The 24,198-nt window shown below is 45.8% G+C and overlaps 1 non-coding gene across 1 annotated transcript; it reads right to left on the bottom strand.

Moving 5' to 3' along the window:
* Nucleotides 1-22,579: 22,579 nt before the first annotated feature.
* TRNAE-UUC (transfer RNA glutamic acid (anticodon UUC)) lies at nt 22,580-22,665 on the bottom strand. Its single transcript has one exon. It is a non-coding gene; the product is annotated as a tRNA-Glu (tRNA).
* Between the last annotated feature and the right edge of the window lie 1,533 nt (nt 22,666-24,198).

Raw genomic sequence — 24,198 nt, forward strand, 5'->3', positions numbered from 1 at the left:
AATGTGTCTGTTGTACCCCTTTTGTGTTCTTTAGCCTAGAACTGTCTTGACATTTTTTAAATTTGCGTGCGTAGACTTTGAAGAGACCAGAAGTTGAGTGCTTTCTTGTGGTATCACTTGACTTGTTCTTTTAGCCCCTGTATGTCATGTGAAAGTTTGAAAGGAAATAGCGTTTCATAGGTTATGCTGTTTACTTCATGTTGTGTCGTACTGGGAGTGCGTAAGATCAGACTCCCGCAGTCGTAGGGCTGTTAAGTTTGATTCCTGAGTTAAAGTGACAACCACTAGATTTCTCCACTGCAAAGCGATGCATTTCCCTTTATGGCAAGCGAAGTGTTCATGAGGTGACACTTAGGCACCACGCAGCTGTCCTGTTCACCGATAGCCTGACACCTAATGGTTTTGCCATACATTTGTAATCCCTCCCTGAACGAACTGTGGCACTAAGGTTTGCCCCGTGGTGATTTTTCACTGCCAACATGCTTCTACGTTTATCAGTCGCAATTTTTCTGTAAAGAAGAGGCTTCTCTCTTTAATTAGAGTAGGGGAAATACTTACCTGTTCTAATTACAAATCGTCGGAGAAAAAGCTGGTGTCAAAGTCCTTTTCGATGGTGGCAAATGAGCAGTTTTTCTTTCTCTTTCTTTTCTTTGTTATCAATGTAAACTTAAGAATTTTGTTTTATTTGTGCATACTTGATTATGTTTGTTATCATCATCATTATCATTATTTAAAAAAAGGTTTTTACATGTGTATTTATTTTTGAGAGATAGAGAGAGACAGAGCTTGAGTCGGGGAGGGGCAGAGAGAGGGAGACCCAGAATCCGAAGCAGGCTCCAGGCTCTGAGCTGTCAGCAGAGAGTCTGATGCGGGGCTCGAACTCACGAACCCGAGATCACGACCTGAGCGGAAGCCAGGCGCTTAACCCACTGAGCCTCGCAGGCACCCCTCATTATCATTATTTGATACTCAAGTTGCCCAGTCAAAATGGCCAGTGGGAACCCTTCAATGTGACGCCAAGATTCTTTTGACATGACTTAATCTTGGAGGTTCCTTTGGTTTTTGTCTTCCTTTCTGACACAATACGATTCGGGCTCGTTTTGAACTTTTCCTGCATAGATCTGGATTCAGCTCTCTCTGAGAAAGCCTTGACTGCATTTAGGGAGAACGCAATTCAGGAACCAACGTAGGTGCTAAATGTTCTCATTGCTACTGGGGGCAGGGGCATGGATTCCAGACCAGGGGTCAGAAAACACAACAAACTCTGGCCCTCAAGCCACTGCTTGTTTTTGTAAATAAAGTTTTATTGGAACACTGCCATGCTCGTTTGTTTACGAATTGTCTGTGGCTGCTTTCACCCAATAACAGCGGAGTCAAATAGCTGAAACAAGATGACGTGGCCCGCAAAGCCTGAACTGTTTACCATCCAGCCATTGACAGGAAAAATGTGCCAACTCTGGTGTAAACATTTCGGGATTGTATTTTGTAATAACATTCCATGTTTCTGGTTTTTTTTTTAATTTTTTAAAATATTTATTTATTTTTGAGAGACAGAGTGAGACAAAGTGAGAGTGGGAGAGGGGCAGAGAGAGAGGGAGACACAGGACGTGAAGCGGGCTCCAGGCTCCGAGCCGTCAGCCCAGAGCCCGACGCGGGGCTCGAACCCACGGACCGCGAGATCGTGACCTGAGCCGAAGTCGGACGCTCAACCGACTGAGCCACCCAGGCGCCCCATCCATGTTTCTATTTTTAATTCATATTGGAACTCAAGTGTTTTTCCCAACTTCTTTGATGCTATATTTGTACCTCTACTTCCTTAACCAAAAGTCTTGATTTTTTAATAACATGGACATAGTTACATCTTTTGCTTTTCTCTATGATACAAAAAAAAACAGCTTCAAAATCGCAGTGTCAATATTACTCCTAAAAACAAAATGACTGAGGAACACTTAGGATTTCTTTTTAGTTTTTTTGTACGCCATTAAAATACATTCCACCAAGAATGTACAGAGTACTGTGCACAAGTCACGTAAAATAGTGCTTTTCTCTGCGGGCACAAGTCACGTAAAATAGTGCTTTTCTCTGCAGGTGATATTACTGATTCGATACGTTGTCACGTTTATTTGTTTCACTTTGTTTTTCATCTTGGAGCTTGCTTTACGTTCCTTTTTGTATTTGAAAATATGTGCAACGCAATCCTAATGGAGGACGTTACCAGGCTGATTAGAAACTAATAAATTAAGGCCATAAAATACAAGGAAGAATATAGGAAAATTGGCGATACCGTTAGCAAGCTCGAGAAAACTCCCCAACTCATTTTCTGCAGTTAACATGATCTTGATGCCTACAATGAAAACGAGAGTATAGGAAAAGCATAGGCTGATCGCCCTTGCAAAGGCTGGTACGCAAAGCCCTCACTACAAAAAGAAAATTAGCAGCCCGCACCCAGGAGGGTGCGTGCATGTGAGACAGGCACACCCGAAGGCAGTTTTAATCTGGAGGTTGAAACACCAGACTATGAAGCCAGGACGCCTACGTTTGAACCTCAGCGTCACTAATCACTATCTGTATAAACGTGGGCGAGTCATTTAACTTTTCGTGCCTTAGTGTCTTCATCTGCAAAATGGGGATGATGACGGTGCCTGCCTCACATGGTTGCTGTGAAGTGTCCCTTCGTATACGTAAGATGCTTCGCGTCGAGAGCATTATGTGTTAGCTGCTATTATTAAAGTTTATTTAGTTTGAGAGAGAGAGAGCATATATGAGTGGGGGAAGGGCAGAGAGAGAGGAAGAGAGAGAAACCCAAGCAGGCTCCAAGCTGTCAAGGCAGAGCCCGGCATGGGGCTCGAACCCACGAACTGGGAGATCGCGGCTTGAGCCGAAATCAAGAGTCAGACACTTAACTGACTGAGCTACCCGGGCGCCCCAGTTGCTGTTTTTGTTATTGAAAGACAGCTGGTCCACAGAGTGGTCGCGGCTCAGGGTTTCTACCCAGAGTTAGCCAAATGTGAGGTTAAGGGCACCAGCCGTATCTGGGGGACATGAGAATAGGTTAACAGCCTGACTCGAATAACATAAAAATGATGGGAACGTCCCTTGGAGGGCAGAGTGGGAGACCCCCTCCCCCGGCCCCAAATCTGCCTCACCCACTTCTAGGGCCAACAGTGATGAGACCAGGGGGCTGGGCAGGTGACACATGTCACCTGAATACCCCAGGCCGGTGCCCTGCGTCTAGAAGGCGACGCAGCATGGTGGTTAGGACGGGAGGTTCTGGCGTTAGGTTCTGTCACCTACTGCAAACTTCGTAATCTCTGTAAGCCTCAACTTGTTCATCTCTAAAACGCGAAGTGTTAGCCCCCTACGTTGTTGGGATTCTCTCTCTCCCTCTCTCTCTCTGTCCCTCCTCTGCCCGCGCTCTCCCTCTCCCTCCGTCTCTCCTTCTCAAAACAAATACACAAACATTAAAACAACAACAACAACAACAAAGAACGTTAGAACTGAAATGCTCCTCCAAGAGCTGCCCGCCCCCTCTCTTCCCTGAGTTCAGATGGCATCTGATCAGTTTAGTGCGCTCAGGGCCTGGGGGGGCGGGGAGCAGGGAGTAAGGCTGGGCCTTTGGCTTGACATGCTCAGAAAAAGGAGATCTGATAAGGCTCCACGGACTCCCACCACAGCCTTTTTCCTCCTTCGGTCACACAGCAACGTTTCCTCCACATCACGCGGCTTGAGAGACCCCCACCAACAGGGCCTGCTTTTCGGTTTCCCACTCTTGATATCCATGTCAGACCCTTCTGTACCGCAGTGGCCGGCTCAGAGGGGCCTCGCACGGCTTCCAGAATTCTCTGCATTTGGCAGGAGGCTTAGCAGCAGCTGATAGAAAGCCAACTGGAATCACTTTACGCAAAAGAGGATTTGTTGAAAGGACACCGTGGGTAGCTCCTGGAATCAAAGGATTTGCTACACAAACAGGGAGTCGCAGAGGCAAAATCGGGACAGCCCCAGGGACCTCAAAGGTTGGAAAGAAGTTCCTCAAAACCAGCGTGCTCTGTCTTCATCTGGGACATGCTCTCAGATCAGCTTATGCCCAGAGGCTGCGACCAAGGCCCTGGAAGCTTCCAGACTCACATCTACTCAGTGTCACCACCCAATAGGAACGTGGTCTCCAGATGAACATATGGGAAGGGAGGGGGTGGAAAGAAAGAGAGAGAGAGAAACAAACCATAAGAGACTCTTTTAAAATAATTTTTTTTTTTAACGTTTATTCATTTTTGGAGAGAGAGAGACAGAGCATGAGCAGGGGAGGAGCAGAGAGAGAGAGGGAGACACAGAATTGAACAGCTGGGCTGTCAGCACAGAGCCCGACACGGGGCTCGAACCCACGAACCATGAGATCATGACCTGAGCCGAAGTCGGACACTCAACTGGCTGAGTCGCCCAGGCGCACCAAGAGACTCTTAAAGGTAGAGAACGACAACAACAAAAAGAAAACAATTAAAAAAAGAAAAAAGAGAACAAACTGAGGCTTGATGGGGGGAGGTGGGTGGGGGATGGGCTCCTCACTTACGATGAGCCCTCGGATTGTAAGTGATGAATCACGGAGGGGAGCATGGCCACAAGAAATAGATAACTCTACAGCCTCATTAAAGACAAAAATCGAGGGGCGCCTGGGTGGCTTGGTCGGTTAAGCACCAGACTCTTGATTTCGACTCAGGTCATGATCTCACCATTGGTGAGATCGAGCCCCACGTCGGGCTCCATGCTGAGAGCCTGCTTGGGATTCTATGTTTCCTTCTCTCTCACTGCCCCTCCCCCCCCCCGTCTCTCTCCCTCTCTCTCTGTCACAAAATAAATAAATAAACATTTAAAAAAAAGACAAAAATCAAACCTATGAGACTCCATACAAATCCACATGACTTCCACAGTCATTCATAATGAAGCAAGTCCAGACTTAAACAACGTATGGGAAAATGTGCCCACATAACTGACTTTTCTAGCTAGGAGAACTTTATCTTCTAAGTGCTAAAGCATGTTTCTTTAGATCCTTTTCTACACTATGGCAGATACAACTTTTCCTGCTTTTATAAAAAGAGTGTCCCGAATGAAATTCAGCCCTGATAGGCTACCAAGTAACAGTTATCGATGATTTTTTTTAGTTTATTTATTTATTTTGAGAGAGAGAGAGAAAGAGAGAGAGAGACGAGGGGAGGGGCAGAGAGAGAGGGAGAAGGAGAATTCCAAATAGGCTCCGAACCGTCAGTGCTGAGTTCAACGTGGGGCTCGAACCCGTGAACCGTGAGATCATGATCTGAGCCAAAACCTAGATGCAGACACTTAACCGACTGAGCCACCCAGGCGCCCCAATAGTTATCAATTCTTGAATATCAATGAGGTTCTCCTGGACCACTGAGGCATGTAGAGCTATTTGCCTCTATGCCAAGGGCATCAGGCTATGTGTTTTGATTTCTGGTTTCATTTTTAAGTTTTTGGTCTCATGTGCTCAGATGCTCTTTCCCAAAGCTGTCACTGTGTCTGCCCCTACCACCTGTCACCCTTAAGCACTCCTCCCCTCCCCCACTGCCTTGCTTATTGGCTAAGGCTAATCTACCATGGATTGGGAAATCAGACGACCAAGAATGTTACAATATTGTGCAAAATATTTGCAAATTCAGAAACTAGAATTTACTGCTGTGTGAAGAAATCGTCTCTGAGTGAAAGCTGGGGAACTTGTCTATGAATAAATTAGGAGAACTCTTTGACACTTATCAGGTTATTTCTACACACTTGTCATTTTCTTTCCTGTGTTTGTCCATCTCGGCTCACAGATGATTCTAGATGGTTGTGTTAACAACAGTATGATTGTATAAGAACTGAGATATTTCCTTACTTCTCTTCTTCATATTATCTCTTTTCTAGCTTACATTCTCCTCATTTTTAGACGTCTATTTATCGGGGCACCTGGGTGGCTCAGTTGGTTAACAGTCTGACTTCAGCTCAGGTCATGATTTCACAGCTTGTGGGCTTGAGTCCTGTATCAAGCTCTGTGCTAGGAGCTTGGAGCCTGCTTTGGATCCTCTGTCTCCCCCTCTCTCTGCCGCTCCCCCACGGTCTCTCTCTCTCAAAACTAAATAGACATTAAAAAAATAAATTGTTAAATATCTATTTATCCGAGAGTCCCCACTCAGCTATTTTAGATCATTTCCAAGAAGTGAAAACATGGACCCCTCCAACCTCCCTTAAATCGGTAAACGAACACCCACATAGCTTTGAAATTTACACTGATCTAGCAGCTTTCAGTCACAGAAAGAGAAAATCATAGAGACGACTTTTTCTATAGATAAATCATTATAAAACCTTGTGATTTTGAAATTAACACTGGGCAGGGCTGAATTCTGGAAGCCGATGAAAGTATTTCCTTGTGGGAAAGAACACTTGCCACACAAACTAACAGGGAATTGAGAAAATATCTGAATTCAAATGCACAGATCCTACTTTTCCCATAGATAATAAAAAATAGAAAAAAAAAATATCAGCCCACTTCTCTGCTACTAAATGAGAGTAGATTGAAATGATTATGGCCTACATGTCCCAGATAGGAAGACCCGCTCTGGAAACTTCATCTCCAAAAATAGCAAGTCTGGCTCTGTTTACACCGGGCTAATCAACCGTTCGATTGGTTGATTCGGGGGGAAATGAAACTGATTGTACGACAAAGTTAAGTAGGTATTGCAGTTACTTTGGCTACATAATAAGCCATCCCAGAACTTAGTAGCTTAAAACAGCGACATTTATTTGGCTCACAAATCTGCAATCTGACCAGGATTCAGCAGGGAGAGCTCATGAGTGCTCCGCTCCACATCAGCAAGGGACGCTGGAAGGCTGGGGTCTGGAATGATCCAAGGCTCCTCTACTCGCACATCTGGAGGTTGATGCTGGAGAGACTCGAACAGCTGGGGGCTGGGACAGCTGTTGTTCCTCAGACATCTCTCTGTATCTCTAGGTGGTCTCTCCATGTGGCCTTTCCAGTAGGGTGACCCCCAGGTGGCCAGACTCCCCCCACGATGGCCCTGGGACCCCAAGGCAGGTGTTCCAAGAGAGCAAGGGCCTGACAGAAGCTAACGCAGCATCAGGAGTCACTCGGTTGTTACTTCATCTGCCTTCTGTTGGTTAGAAGTGAGTCATCATAGGCCAGCTCGTGTTCAAGGGGAGAAAATCCAGATGAATCTGGAACACAGGAAGAGTAGAAAGAGAAGAGGTGACTGGGCGTAGCTGGTGATGACCCCTTTCCTGAGGACTGGCAATGAAGGACTTCTGCTAAGAGCAAGGTGGCCACGCAGCACGTTTGGGTTGAAGGAGAAAAAAATACCCCCCCCCCCCCCCCCCCGTCCCGCCAAGTCAAGGCCTACACAAGAGGTGCCATGGTGAGAACTTCAGCGAACCCAGTCTGATCAGGAAAGTGAGAGAGCTCGGGTCTACAAGTGCTCCAGAGTCACCAAGGAGCTCCTTCATAGTCACTTAGATTTGTGAGGTCGGGGTTCTTAAAAATAAGACACTTTGGGGGTGTCATTTACGTTAGGCTTTGTAAAGAACTTCCACGTAAATTCTCTCTTCTTCTGCTCTGCGTGGTAAAACTTCTTCTCTACCGAAAGGCAATGGACGACACCGTGAAGTTCACCTTTATGGAGGAAATTGGATCAGTCTTTGAAAAGATGGCGTCCTACGTTAGGGGAGGCCTGGATAGCTACTTGTAGTGGTGGTTTCTGTTGATCAGGGTGATTTTTTTTTCAGGAAGCCCTCTCTCGTCCTCAAGCTGGATGGAAAAGCCCCTTTCTCTTCTGTCACAACACAACGATCACACCTTTATGTCACGTTTATTCTCTTAGGGGTGCCATTTTCCTTAGCTCTTCTCACATCCGTACCGTATTCCCTACACTCACAACACAACTGTGAACTTTTGAGCATGATGAACCATTTTTTTTAAATGTTTATTTATTTTTGAGAGAGAGAGAGGGAGTCAGAGGATCTGATGTGGGCTCTGTGCCGACAGCAGAGAGCCTGATGGGAGGCTCAAACTCCTGAACCGTGAGATCGTGACCTGAGCTGAAGTCAGATGCTTAGCCAACTGAGCCATTCAGATGTCCCCATGATGAACCATTTTGATCCGTTTTTATTCCCTTTAACACTCAACAAGGTACCTTGCACATCTATGTTTGTTGAGGAGGGAGTGTATAAGTTAGTAAGTGAACGGTCATGAAAATGTATTATATGGAAACTTCAACATAAAAGATGTGAAGCCATAGGATGATCACCGTCGTAAACATGAGGGATGTCTCTTCTAAGGAGCACAGACAAAGAAAAAATATAATAAAAGCACATAATCTTGTTTATGTATGCGATCAAGAAATATTTCGATATCGCCATCTATCCATTTTGATAAACATGTGCTTGGTGTATCTTAGTGGGCCTACATCAATATTTGCGTCATTATCAACAGAGAATAGACTGAATATTTTATGGCAATTTTACGACCATATCGTTTGAAAATCGCATAGATATTATGAGAGACTCATTGGTTTCATAAGCTAGATTTATGGAAGGCATTTCCAGTATCAGATGAAGAGGGGCCTCATCATACTTTTCTTGTAAATGACTTTTCATATTGCCAGTCGATTATTACGGTTCTGAGACACTGAACCCAGAAAACTCATTTTAGAGTCAGGAATACTTGATTTGTAAGATGTGAAGGGAATGGATGCCTTTACTTTGAATTATTGTCAAAACCAAAGATAGACTACCTGTTAGCTTTGGAGGGAAAAAGACTCAAAGGCCAATGAAATGAGACCGATTATTCATTCCGTGGGCAAAGAGCTGATTGTCCATGTAAATGAGCAAACCGTGGGGTCACGGCAGGGACAATGCCACTCGATCCATGAGGACAATACAGGATGGTTGGCTTTGTCGAAGTAATGGGGCAGATGGCATGCTGGCATGGCCTGGAGGGTGCGCTTCCATGAGCCTGGGTCAAAATGATGGCCCTTCTAGCTCAGTGCCAGTAGGGCCACATTGCTCCCATCCCCCTCTCCTGGAGGCAGCCTGCGGGCTTTCGGATTTTCCGTGCACAGAAACCATCCCACTCAACCACCATACGAACAGAAGGATCCCACCTGCTATAAGGGACAAATGTTTCGGCTCAAAGGTAAGCACAACCGGGAGGCAGCTGGCTGGCTCAGTCGGGTAAGATCTGACTTCAGCTCGGGTCATGATCTCATGGTTTGTGGGTTCAAGTCCCACGCCGGGCTCTGTGCTGACAGCTCGGAGCCTGGAGCCTCCTCTGGATTCTGGGTCTCCTTCTCTCTCTGCCTCTTCCCCTGCTCATGCTCTCTCTCTCTCTCTCTCTCAAATATAAATAGACATTAAAAAAATTTTTTTAAAAAGGTAAGCACCACCAGGAAGATCTGATGAGTTGATTTGAAAATCTGAATGATTTTAAACTTAAGAAAAAAGAAGGGGGGGGGCACCTGGGTGGCTCAGTCGGTTGAGCGTCCAACTTCGGCTCAGGTCATGTTCTCGCGATTCCTGAGTTCAAGCCCCCACATGGGGCTCGCTGCTGTCAGCGCAGAGCCCACTTTGGATCCTCTGTCCCCCCTCTCTCTGCCCCTCTCCACTCACTCTCTCTCTCTCTCTCTCTCTCTCTCAAAATAAATAAATAGAAAATCTGATTGACTTGAGTGTCTGTTCCACACCTAATCTGCATTGGCTTATGCCCTCCCAAAGGAAGAAACAAGGTTGGTTATGGTGGTGAATGAGGTGCACACTGCAGAACCATCAAAGTTCACTGGTATTCTAGAACTACTTCTTTCCCTCTCTGATGGGGTTTGAGGGTCCTCAGACACCTCACCTGCATCCCGTGAGCTTTCTTCTTGTTACAGCACGCTATCAGTCTTCTCATGGCTTGTCTGCTGATGCTTGCCAGTTACTTTACCTGGCACCCAGGTCCTTACTTGCTTTAAAAAAACTTTCTCTTAATGTTGACTTATTTATTTTTGCGGGGGGAGGACAGCAGGAGAGGGAGAGACAGAATCCCAAGCAGGCTCTGCCAATCTGCCAACGCAGAGCCTGATGAGGGGCTCGGTCTCATGAACCCTGAGATCGTGACATGAGCTGAGATCGAGTCAGATGCTTAACTGACTGAGCCACCCAGGCGTCCCAGGTCCTTACTTTCTTAAGTGTGCCTGCCCTGCGTCTTCTCCTGAAAGGTGGGGAGAAGGCCCGTGTCTCTTCAAGGTGTCTTTGTTTCCAGGCACAAGGCAGAGTCCAGCAACCCTACCCTCAGGCTCTTCTTGAATCCCTAGAGGCAGTGGTCCATCACCTCAGTCAGTCTCTCCATTTTTTCTTAGAAGCCCAGATCAAATCTTTGGGGCGGATCCGTCATGAGACAATGTATGGGCCACCGACAGTGAATGTCTTCTCCCTGGAACGTCCCTTGCCTCAGGCTGAACCCTGCCTCCCCTTCCCCCACTCAGAAGGAACTCCTAATCCGTCCATTGCTGACCGGGACGTTGGGGGTGCTTGGTAGACTCCAGTTTGGGGGGGGGGGTCTCTTAGCCCTAGGGGGAGGGGGCCGATCTCAGGAACCACTGGCATGGAGAGGTAGACTGTACCCACTCAGAACAGACCATTCCAAGTGGCCAACTGGCACCAGCCGGGCAGGACGGCAGCAACGTGCGGGACAGTTGAGGACCCAAGGAGAAAGATCTCAGGGCCTGAGAAAGCAAGAAGGAACCCCATTCAAAATAGTCCATCTAGACATGTGGTTCTGAGGTGGCATAGATAAGATAATTGAGGGGCGCCTGGGCGGCTCCGTGGTTGAGTATCCCACTTTGGCTCAGGTCGTGATCTCCCGGCTTAGGACTCTGAGCCCCGTGTCGGGCTTTGCTGCTGTCAGCACAGATCCCGCTTCGGATCTTCTGTCTCCCCCTCTCTCTCTCTCAAAAATAAAATAAACATTAAAAAAAAAAAAAAAGCGGAGGTGAGAAAGTCACAAGTGTGCCTGGGAAGACTGTCATACACTTGGAGAAGGATGGGAGCCTGAGGACCAATAACACAAGCAGCAGGCAGATGGGGGCGATGACAGGCGTGGGCGAGGCAGCCCCCAGCTCAGGAACTGGTCTACACAGGCTCTTTCTTTGGGGCTCAGGTGATGCTGTTGAAGGGGCATGTCCTTGTTCAAGTTGCCCCCCAAAGCAGGCTTTGAGACAAGGACTTGGTTGCGGGGCGTTTATATGGAAGGTGGCCCCAGGAATAAGAGGGAGGCAGCGAGGAGACGGAGACAGGGAAGAAGAAAAAGCTAAAGACACGGTGCCGTGTTGAGCTGGTGACCGCTGCGGACTCATTCCCGCTGGGAACCGCCGCCTGGATCCAGTAGACTGAGCCCCAGACTCGTCCTTCCAGAGGACAAGAGGCGAGACCTTTTTTTTTTAATAAAAAATTTTTTTTAACATTTTATTTATTTTTGAGACAGGGAGAGACAGAGCATGAACGGGGGAGGGTCAGAGAGAGAGGGAGACACAGAATCTGAAACAGGCTCCAGGTTCCGAGCAGTCAGCACAGAGCCCGACGCGGGGCTCGAACTCACGGACCGTGAGATCGTGACCTGAGCCGAAACTTTGGACGCTTAACCGACTGAGCCACCCAGGCGCCCCGAGACCTCTTTTTTTTTTAATGAGAAATTTTTAAGTTTATTTATTTATTTTGAGAGAGACAAAGAGAGCGAGGGGGAGGGGAGGGGCAGGGAGAAAGAGAGAGAGAATCCCAAGCAGGCTCTGCACTGACGCGGGGCTGGAACTCGTGAACCGCGAGGTCAGGACCTGAGCCGAAATCAAGAGGCTGACTCAACCGCGTGGGCCACCCAGGCGCCCCATCGTGAGACCATCTATCCATGGACTCCAATCTCCCATTGGTTGGTGGGTGCCCCTGCGGCTTTACCTCCTCCAAATTTCTGGATGATTTATGGGTGGAGACAAGTTCACTAAAGCTTTGGTACAAAGCCTGTAGGCGGCCCTGGATGCCGAGGTGCATCCGGGCCAACTGCAGCTGAAGTCGGACGGGGCCAAGGGGGTGTGAGACAAAACACAAAAAGCATCTCCCGTAGCTCCCTAACGCAGTCTTAGCAGGCAAAACACACCGAGCCCAGGAACGATTCGATCCCCTGAGCTCACAATGGTACAAGATCGACAGGGTCCCATTGGCTCTGCTGTTTGCCAATGGAGGGAGTGTCTTATCTTCCCCAAGGAGATTGTGACCCATATATCATCCTTCTTGGCCGCGGCGCCAGTGAGAGCTGCCTGGATCAGAAGGTGTCCGTTGGGCAATCTGGTCCCCAACTTACCACTTTTCTCTTGCTTACCTGCAAAGTTTGGGACGAATGCGGTTTTCCTTTGAAATTTGTAAAACCTTGTTATTCTTCTCATTGCTTAGCCTGTCTAAACTATAAATTCCTTGCCAACAGACATAGAGTGACATCTATCTTACTCATCACTGTATCTCCAGTGCCCAACACAGTGCCTGCCTACTACTTAGTAGGTTCTTATTAGGGGCGCCTGGGTGGCTCAGGCGGTTAAGCGTCCGCCTTCAGCTCAGGTCATGATCTCGCAGTCCGTGGGTTCGAGCCCGCGTCGGGCTCTGTGCTGACAGCTCGGGGCCTGGAGCCTGCTTTGGATTCTGTGTCTCCCTCTCTCCCTGCCCCTCCCCTGCTCATGCTCTGTCTCCCTCTGTCTCAAAAATAAATAAAAACATTAAAAATCTTTTTTCCAAAAAAAAAAAAAAAAAGATATGTTGGAGGGGAGGTCACCTGGGTGGCTCAGTCAGTTAAGCGTCTGACTCTTGATTGCAGCTCAGGTCGTGATCTCACAGGTTCATGGGATTGAGCCCAATGTCAGGCTCTGTGTTGATATCACAGAGCCTGCTTGGGATTCTCTCTCTCTCCCTCTCTCTCTGCCCCAACCCTGCTTGCACTCTTGCTCTCTCTCTCTCTCTCAAAATAAATAAAGAAACATTAAAAAAAAAAAAGATGTTGGGGCTCTATCTATAGGCTGGTGCTCTGTCTCTGCCTCTCAAAAATCAATAAACGTTAAAAAAAAAAAAAAAAGATTCTCTCTCTCCCTCTGCCCCTCTCCCCTGCTTGCGCTCTCGTGCTCTCTCTCTCTCTCTCTCAAAAATAAGAAATGAGGGGCGCCTGGGTGGCGCAGTCGGTTAAGCGTCCGACTTCAGCCAGGTCACGATCTCGCGGTCCGTGAGTTCGAGCCCCGCGTCAGGCTCTGGGCTGATGGCTCAGAGCCTGGAGCCTGTTTCCGATTCTGTGTCTCCCTCTCTCTCTGCCCCTCCCCCGTTCATGCTCTGTCTCTCTCTGTCCCAAAAATAAATACATAAAAAAAAAAAAAAAAAAAAAAACGTTGAAAAAAAAAATAAGAAATGAAAATAAAAAGATTTTCTTTTTAAGTAATCTCTACACAGACATGGAGCTTGAATTCACCACCCCAAGATCAAGAGTCACGTGCTTCCCCTACTGAGCCAGCCTGGCGCCCCAACAGGCACAGCTAAGTTGATACATAAATCCAGGCCACCTCATTGAGGTCACATAGGCCACATGACTTCTGTCACCTAGTGCCCTGTGCTCACCATTCATTCCCCAGGTCATGAAGAGCTCCTCCTAACACCCAGCCTTCAATGGCGACACAGTAAATACTTCGTTACATGAATGAATCAAAATACCTCCAACGATTTTCCTGTTGTTGGACACCCTGGCTGCCTCCAATTTTCCACAAAGCGTTTTTTCTTTTCTCGTTTAAATGAAAGCAACCCGAGCAGCAGTATAGAGTCTGGACCACTTAGCCAACTATTGCGATGGCTCAGAATGAGATCCTGAATCCAGATGGAGGCAGAAGGAATAGAATGGAATAGACCAACACCAGATTTGCAAGGAAAAAGGCATTTGGGCCATTTGAGACAGACAGACGTCTGTTTTACTCACCACCCATAGCCTCCAAAATTTAGTTTTATGACACAGTCACGTAACCAAGTTCTAATTCTTTAGAACGCGCTGTGGTTTCTGGGTGATTCGGTCTTCTCCATTGTCCCGTTGAGCAAACGTGGACTCTCCATAATTCTGGGCACTTGCCATCAGTGATTTGCCCATTGCACTGCCCCTAGTGTAGACCGAGCTGAAGCCAGCCGACTCCTTGGGGGTCCTCTGCCCTGAGGAACAAGTAGCAGGTTGAATACCGCTGCTGGCAGCAAAGAGCTCCCCTTTCCAGCAGAATTGTTTGCATCACTAGTTAAAGAAAAGAAAATAATTATCTTAAAATTTTATGATTTTTCTCTACGGAAAGCCATCATTTTTACCAAGAGAGAATCTGAGTTTAGGTGTCTATGTTTCCCTGAAGAGAACACCTTCAGATCTAAGAGCTGAGAGTTGAGATTCTGGATTTTGGATATGGTTATTTGTTTTTGTTTTAAAGAAATTCTTCAGAGACAGCAAAGCCAAAGGTCTTCTTTTTGTTTGTTTGTTTGTTTGTTTTAAATAATACCAATGTTGGTTAGTTCAAACTCAGAAATGCTGATTCCTGATATTTTGGAGACAGATATAATCAAAGTAAACATATTTGCAAGAACTCCACACGTGATAATCACCATTTCCCTACATTGGTTGCCTATGCAAGATTTTAAAATGTCTTAACACCTTGCCAAGCAAATAACATAAGCCTCATAGTGAATTCAGAAATCTGCTTTGCTCTCTTTCGGGTGCATGCTTCAGTCAAAACAGATTGCTTTTTTCGAGCATTCTAGAGTTTGGTTGCCATCGGATTCTCACTTAGCTCTTTAGCCTTGAGACCCTTCCTCAAAGTAGCAGCCGTTTGCTAAAAAGGCAAAACAATTCTTCCGGATGCCCAGTTGCATATTTTTCTATGTTAATTGCATTGCCTTCCTTTCAGGAGAATTTGAAAAAAAAAGTGGATTGTCCCTGCTTTCAGGTATCAGACACAACATATCTAAAGAAATATCCAGGTTCGAGTCTACGGTTTCTCAAGGCACCGTCGGGTCGTTTCAGAAATAGATTTCCTAACCAGCAACGAAAGGAAACTCTGAGTTTTCCTTCTGCCGCAGTCAGAAGTCAGGGTCAAGGTCAGCTGTGAACTTCACAATGTCTCAAGTCCAAGATGGTCACAGCAAAGCAGAAAGTAGGAAGAAGATTGCTGAAGCTTAGAACCAGAGAGAGTGGGGAAAGGCCCCTTGATTAAAAAATAAGAAAGAGGATGGGGGCGCCTGGGTGGCTCAGTCGGTTGAGCGTCCGACTTCAGATTAGGTCATGATCTCGCGGTTCGTGAGTTCGAGCCCTGCGTCGGGCTCTGTGCTGACGGCTCAGAGCCTGGAGCCTGCTTCGGATTCTGTGTCTCCCTCTCTTTCTCTGCCCCCCTCGCTCACACTCTTTCTCTCTCTCTCAAAGGTAAATAAACATTAAGAAAAAAAAGAAATAATAAAGAGGATGTAAAAATCAGGGAAGCATAGTGTGTAATGAAAACTGAACACTTTGTTTTGGTCCACGAAGTAGACACACTGCTAAATTTGATGCAATATGAAATTTACCACCTGGGCCTACAGAGAAAGAACTGTGGCCCCAATGTCAGCAAACGTGGCCGTCTTCTTTTCCCTGCATCACTGTGACATGCGGTCCTCGCAAACCATGTCTCCGCAGAGACCCTTTAGAGTCTGAGTGGCACAAGCCTACGGGGGGAGCATAATCCCTGGTTCCTGTTGTTCCCTTCGCATCCGCCTCTCTGAGTTCCTTGACTCTTACCAGTCACAATGCTGCAAAGCAATGTGGCCCTCGTGGAAAGGACAACGACATGAAATTTAGGGGAAACTTGTTCCAGCCCTCCCTGTGCTAGAATCCGCAGGGTAATCTCCAACACATCTCATCAGCTTCCTGGGCCTCAGTTTCCTCTTCAGTAAAATCAGGGACTTGGTCTAGATGAATCTATAACTCTTTATTTCTCTCCCATGTGGACATACTTCTGGATTTAGGACTCAGAGCTAATCACGCAAATGAGATTCTGAGCTCTCCAAAACAGCTCTCAGTTGGGTAAGAGAGAAGGACGGATATCTGCATCCAGCCCAAAGCGTATGCAATTCACCTGGCAATTCTCCCGTTCTGGGAATGGTCAGTCTTAATGGACCATCATGTGTCACCCACCTGTAGGGTGATCATCCTATTGTGCTTGAGCCCTGGCTGGGGGTCCAAAGCTAACCAAGCCCTCTTTAATCTAAACATCCTAATGATCCTTAAACATCAGGAACAAGAGGGGCGCCTGGGTGGCTCAGTCGATTCAGCGTCCGACTTCGGCTCAGGGCATGATCTCGCAGTTGGTGAGCTCAAGGCCCACATCGGGCTCGCTGCTGTCAGTCCCCAGGTGCTTTCAGATGTCCAAGCAGCTAGCGAGGCCCCCTTGGAAGTAGGCAAGAGAATCATGGCCTAAGGTGTTCCCTCCTGACCCTAGTAACTCATGATTCTCTAGCATCATCCTTATCATAAGTAGTTGGAAACATGGACCGGGGCCATCTCATAATAGAAGCTATCATTTACCAAAAGCTGACTCTGGGCCAAGCGCTTTGAGTGCTCAGTTTTCACAGAATTAAGATTAATTCTTAATTCTTAATTAATTCTTAATTAATTCTTAATAGTACTGCTCCAGTCACATAACACAGATGAGAAAACTGAGTCCCTCACGGTCCTAGTAACTTGCAATGTCGAGACTCCAATCTAGGACGCCTGATTCCAGAGTCCATACTTCAAAAAAATAGCAAAAGCAAGCAAACAAAAGACTTTTATTTTGACATAATTTCTAACTTCAAGTCGCAAGAGTAGAACAGAGAATTCCATATAGCCTGTACTCAGATTCTCCAACGGTTAGCATTTTACCACATTTTGCTTTATTTTTCTCTTTGTATGTGTATACATATGTTTATATGTGCGTGTAATAAACATGATATATACATCATGATATATATGATATATACATATATGATATCTATGATCGTCACTTTTTTCATTTTAGGGAGAGAGCGCACGCATGAGTGGGGGAGAGGGGCAAAAGGAGAGAGAGAGAGAGAGAGAGAGAGAGAGAGAGAGAGAGAGAGAGAATGTTAAGCAGGTTCCATGCTCAGTGTGGAGCCTGATGTGGAACTCGATCCCATAACCCTGAGCCGAAATCAGGAGTCGAACACTCAACCGACTGAGCCACCATGACACCATGTGCCCCTATAATCATCTTTGAACCGTTTGAGCTGATGGCACATATGAAGCTTCTTTACCCTTAAATACTTCTGCTTAACTTAAAAACAAGGGTATTCCCATATACACATGGCATAATTGTCACTAAACTGTCAATTAACATCGAAACGATACGATTAGCTCTTCGGATCTTATTCAGATTCTGCCATTCTTCCAATTATGTCTGTGCTAGAGAAAAGCCTTAGGGTTCAACATCAAATCCTTGATCGCACATTGCATTCAGTTGTCGCATCACTTTAATGTCTCAACCTGGCACATTCTTCAGTCTTCCTTTGTCTTTCCTGCTCTTGGCGTGGTTGAACGGTGCACGCCAGTTATTGTAGGGAATAGCCCTCGGTTTGTTTTGTCTGATGTTTCCTTGTGTTTAGCTGCAGGTGATCCAGTTCTGGCAAGAAGCCTGCACGGATGACGTGGTGTCCTCCTCTGTGCATCCTATCCGGAGGCACCTGGTGTCGCTTGGCTCCATTACTGGCCATGTTAACGTCGATCACGTGGTTAAGGTGGTGCCGACCAGTCCATATTCCCCTTTGTAATGAGTCTCATGCAGACAGAGGCCACACGCGACGCCATATATAACTACGGCCAGGCAGCTGGCACTGTGGTAGCCATTGGAGATACAAAGAACATTGAAGGAATTCCCCTCACAGAGAGCTTACAATATTATTGGGAAGAGAAGTGTGTGACGCCTTACTTCGGCATCCATCCACGAATTGCTCTGTGAGCCCCACGGACAATTAGAGTAGAAATGACTTCTGGGGTTTAAGGGCTCATTGAGGAAGAGAGGTTGGGAAGTTGCTCCAGCAAGGGAATCAGAAGGGAGGACGGCTCTGGCCGTCACCAGGAGGTGGGAAGGGTCAGGTTTACGAGGCGCTGATCGAGGAGGGCCAGAACAGGGTGCCATTTTCTTACCCGGGAGGACCCCGGCAGCCAGTCTGGAGGGCTGCTTGCAGGGCAGATCAGCTAGGTCAACAAAAGATGGGATTCAAGGCCTCCTGGGAGTCAGACGGGGCGGTCCAATGGATGGGTAGGGTGGCGGATCAGAGAAGCTCTGAAAAATCTGGCCGAATAACTCCCTTGCTTCCGGCTCCCATTTAACCAGGTCTTAACAGCACATATATTTTGACATCCAGTGTAAAGCCAAGGACATTCGGCCAGAGCAGAGGATTCCTCTGTGGAGGAATCATGTGAGCTAAGGTAGGAGGGGATAGATGGGGATTGATTGGGAGACATTTGGGGGCGCCATTCAGGAATCATTTGCACCGCCTTAGCATACGGATTCTATTCTGCGTACACACGAGGAAGCAATGGAATAAGAGGTTAAAATTCTGTCTCTCATTTCACTGGCTATTCCTAATCTCAAAATAGAATCTTTTCAGAATACCATTTGCACCCACTCCCGTAGTAAGAGCAGGACCTGGCACTTCTCTGAAGTGCCCTTCGCCTCTAATCTGGCTCGGAATTAAAGTGCCTTAATTAAATGGAGACCTCATTATATTCTCTTGTAACCTGCAGCCCAATCATAACACAGTGATTTACCTTGAACTATTATTGCACATATTTCCACCCACGTATTATTATATGTCACTGTACTTTAATTATGTTTCAATGAATATAATTCCATATCCTCCAACACTTAAATAATATTCACTTGAAATATAACTGCGCGCCTGTAATTCTCCATAAGCGCGAGGGCTTCCATTGCAAATGATAAAAATTACTACGGCTCTGAAGGCTGAAACAAGCTAAACCATTCCTGAAAGAAATCAGTCGCCATTTTAATAGAATTTTAAAACATTGAAATTGGTCACTAATTTATTTTTTCAAAAACACACTTTAAGAGGGTGATTTTTGTAGCGTTAACAACAACAACAACAACAAAATCTTTGGAAGGAAGCAGCAATTCCCTGGAGACTCGTATTGCTTACTAACCATTTCACCAGGGACTTTGCTCCCATAGGGAATTGATTTAAAAAAAAAAATAGAACTTTGTACTGATTTTATATATATATACGTATATATATGTATATATATGTACATATATATATACATATATATATGTAATTATCTATTATATATATATGTAATTACACATTTTTTAATATAATTATTACCCAGGAAAAAGAGTGACATTAATGCTTGTATTCTTTCCCGTGTTCAGTCTTAGAAAACCATAGTTGAGGGGCGCCTGGGTGGCTCAGTCGGTTAAGCGGCCGACTTCGGCTCAGGTCATGATCTCGCGGTCCGTGAGTTCAAGCCCCGCATCGGGCTCTGTGCTGACAGCTCAGAGCCTGGAGCCTGTTTCGGATTCTGTGTCTCCCTCTCTCTGACCCTCCCCCGTTCATGCTCTGTCTCTCTGTCTCAAAAATAAATAAACGTTAAAAAAAAAAAAAAAGAAAGAAAACCATAGTTGAAAACCCTTATTTCTGCCAGGATATTTCTCAGAAGCTACTTCGTCTTTGGAGATTTTTTTTGCATTGCGTTTTACTTACTACTATAGCTACAACAGCTATATATATGCTTTATGTATTTATTTATTTCAAACATATGGCCAGTGTGGACTGAAAAGTAATCATTTGTGATAAATTAACTCACGACCTCATGCCATGGGATGACCCTCCCAAAGAACTAGACGAATGGTCATCTGTCCTTCCTTTCTAGTCCCCGGTTTAAAAATATGGTGTGGCGGGGCGCCTGGGTGGCTCAGTTGGCTGAGTGTCTGACTTCAGCTCAGGTCATGATCTCACGGCTCATGGGTTCGCGCCCCACATATGGCTCTGTGCTGACAGCTCAGAGCCTGGAGCCTGCTTCGGATTCTGAGTCTCCCTCTCTCTCTGCCCCTCCCCCCACTCATGCTTGCTCGCTCTCTCTCTCTCTCAAAAATAAGTAAACATTAAAAAAAAATACGGTGTGGGGGCCCCTGGGTGGCTCAGTCAGTTAACTGTCCGATTTGGGCTCAGTTTATGATCTCATGGTTCATGAATTCGAGCCCTGTGTTGGGCTCTATGCCGACAGCTCAGGGCCTAGAGTCTGCTTCAGGTTCTGTGTGTGTCTCTCTCTCTGCCCCCTCCCAAGTCTCTCTCTCTCAAAAATAAATATTTTTTAAAAATTTAAAAATAAAAATAAGAAGTAAATAAAAAATAAAATTACAGTGTGTTGGGGCTCCTGGGTAACTCAGCTGGTTGAGCGTCTGACTCTTGGTTTCAGCTCAATTCATGAGCCCGGGGTTGTGGGATCGAGCCCCATATTGGGCTCTGTGCTAAGCATGGAGCCTGCTTAAGATTCTCTCTTTCTCTCCCTCTGCCCCCGCTTGTGTTCTCTCTCTCTCAAATGAATAATTAAATAATTACATCAAATAAAAATACAGCGTTTGAGCTATAGACTTCAGCAATAGGTTTTAAAGAGGAGAGAGAACTAAAACAGAATATACATTTTGACCATCTCTGGTAAGGAGTAAACACAGAGTTTACTTAAGTTTTTTAAACCTTCAGGCTAGGTAAACCCTTCAAGTTCAATTTTGGTCCCCCATTGTGAACTATTCCAAACTCATTGTCCAGGAAGAGTGCTCTGCCATTATCACTGTTGGAGAGAATCAATATTATTAAAATAATAATTCTTCCTGAAAAAATTTGTCTGCAATGTTGGCCACTCAACAAGTCCAGGGAACAAATGAAGCCATTATATAAATTGGTTATTAAAGTCTTATCTCAAAAGGAGGGGCATGAGAAAGTGCCAAAAGGATGCCAAACGGGATGGTGATATAGGAAGTAGAGATTGAATTTTTTCCTTTTTACTCTTTGGACTGAACCAGAAATTGTCGATCTCTTGTTCCCTCATGGGTGCATTTGGCATGATAATGACTAAATGAACTCAATCAAATACTCTAAAATGTAATGCATGCTGTATTTAAAAAGAAATTGGGCTTCATCAAAATTTAAAATGATTGTGCCTCTGAAGGACACCATCAGAAGGTGAAAAGACAAAACACCAGATGGGAGAAAATATTTCCAAATAGTATATCTGATAAGAGACTTGTATCTAGATTATATAAAGAACTCTTTTTTTAATGTTTATTTTTGAGAGAGAGAGAGAGTAGGGGAGGGGGGAAAGAGAGAGAATCCCAAGCAGGCTTCGTGCTGTTAACGCACAGCCTGACGCAGGGCTCAAACTCACGATCGATGAGATCATGACCTGAGCCAAAATCAAGAGTTGGACGCTTAACTGACTGAACCACCCAGGCGCCCTTATATAAAGAACTCTATACTTCAATAATAAAAAGGCAAACCCATTTAAAAAAAAAATGGGCAAAAGACCTGAACAGACATTTCTCCAAGGGAGACATACAAATGGCCAATAAGCACAAGAAGAGATGCTAGTCATTATTAGTCATCGGGGAGATCCAAATCAAAACCACAGACAGATACCATTTCACACTTATGAGGATGGTCATAATCAAAAAGTCAGTTAATAACAAGTGTTGACAAGGATGTGGAGAAATGGGAGCCTTCATACGTTCATGGTTGGATTATAAAGTGATTTAGCTGCTTTGTAAACAATTTGGCGGTTTCTCCAAATGTTAGACGTAGAGTTTCCATAGGAACCAAAAAATGTCACTCCCAGGTATGTGCTAGGTGAAATGAAAATGCACGTCCACACAAAAACTTGTATACAAACGCAGCATTATTCATAATAGGTAAACACAACCCAAATGTTCATCAACTGATGAATGGATACACAAAAGTGGTAAATCCATACAATGGAATATTGTTCGGCCATGTAAAGGAATGGGGTACTGACACCTGCTACAACATGGACCAATCTGAAATGTTTATGCCAAATGAGAGAAGACGGTCACAACAAAACCACAGATTATACGACTTCATTTATATGAAATATGCACAATAGGCAATCCTATAGAGACAGAGAGTAGGTAAGTGGTTTCTTAGGGTTGGGCAATTGGATGGGGGGGGGCGGTGACAGCTAAAGGGTGTAGGATTTCTTTTCGAGGTGATGACAATGTTCTAAAATCGGTTATAGCTGTGGACGCACTTATCTGTGAATATACTAAAAACCATCCCATTGTATGCTTTATATTTATTTATTTATTTATTTATTTGTGTCAAGGTTTATTTGTTTTTGAAAGAGAGAGACAGACAGAGCATGAGCAGGGGAGGAGCAGAGAGAGAGAGGGCGACACAAAATCCGAAGCAGGCCCCAGGCTCCGAGCTGTCAGCACAGAGCCTGAGGCGGGGCTCGAACCCACGGACTGCGAGATCATGAACCTGAGCGAAAGTCAGATGCCCAACCGACTGAGCCACCCAGGCGCCCCTACTTATTTATTTTTTAAGTAAGCTCTGCATCCAAAGTGGAGCTTCAACTCATACCCCTGCGATCAAGAGTTGCACATTTTACCCACTGAGGGAGCCGGGCGCCCCTGAATTGCACACTTTAAATGGGTGAATCGTAGAGTAAGAGAACTGTATCTCAATGAAGCTGCTAAGCAAATCAATGGCGAATGTGACGGTACTTCAGGAGAATTGGATGATCTGAGTAACACGGAAATTCTGTTCGTCGTAGTAAGCAGCAACACACAGAAACTATGAAATTAATTGGTCTGAGTGTGCCCCGAGAACACGAATTCATTAATTCATTTAATTATGTATGTGTTCAGCAAACTTTCGTCGAACTTGTAATTTTCTTTACGGCACTTGCTTTGACGTCCGACTCTGCCCCAGGTCACGATCTCACGGTTCATGAGTTCGAGCCCCCCATTTGGGCTGGCTGCTGTCCACGCCGAGCCCGCTTCGGATCCTCTGTCTCCCTGTCTCTCTGCTTCTCTCTCTCTCTCAAAAGTAAATAAATAAATAAATTCATACACACACACACACACACACATATATATATATATATTTTAAAAGCACTTGCTTCTGGTGATGGGAACACACAAACAGGATTCATGATAATCCTTCTAGCAGGGTGACCAGACATATAAAAAACCTCCATGGCGTCCAATAGGATGACCTCAGAATTTGTTAATGAGGCCAGATAAAAGTCACACTCTGAGTGAAAATCACCATAAGAGAAATGAGCTCAGCCATTTCTAGGAGCCCCCCCGCCTGACAGATGTTTTATAAATGTGCTTCCGACAGTGATACTTGGAAACCACCAGGGTCAGATGCACTAAACAGGACCGGGTCTGTAAGGCTTGGGGACTCATGTCGCTCGGCCAGGCTGACTTCTCTGCCGTCATCAGGAAACCGTGTCCCTGAGAATTAGTCTCCGTACACTCTCCGCGCCTCTGGCTTTGGTGTCTGATCTGCTCAGGGGCTTTCTCTTGTCTTCCTGCCTGTTGTCATTTCTTATCTTTCAGCCTCACTACCGGCTTTGGTCACGCTTGCAACACCCCTTCTGTCTGTCCAAGAAGGCTTCAGCGTCTAAGGCGGATCTTTCAGGATCTTGCTCCCGCCCCCAGCCCGGGTCCTGTCTCAACACTAACAGTACCTCCTAGTCTTGCCTAGGTACCCAATGCGTACGGAAGAGTGAGGAAGCATCCGCCGGAAGGCCTTTCTGGAATGTGAGTTAACCTGCTTATTTGTTTTGTCCGGTGAACCATGTGCCGAGAGAAAGGGGATATTCTGGGTGAAAAGTAGCAACAGAGACAAACCTGTCTGTGGATCTTCAGGATGGACAAGTGGTGAGCTCTCCTTCTGCCTCTCGGGCCCATGTAGCTTTATGACACCAGCGAGTTTAACCATCTGATCTGTTTGTCTGATTCCCATGCTCACCCAATATTCACTCAGTGGTGGAATAATCACTTGGCCTCCCGGGGTACCCATTTCTGCAAGGAAAAAGATGTG

Source organism: Panthera uncia, chromosome X (assembly GCF_023721935.1).
Source record: "Panthera uncia isolate 11264 chromosome X, Puncia_PCG_1.0, whole genome shotgun sequence".
Lineage (NCBI taxonomy): Eukaryota > Metazoa > Chordata > Mammalia > Carnivora > Felidae > Panthera > Panthera uncia.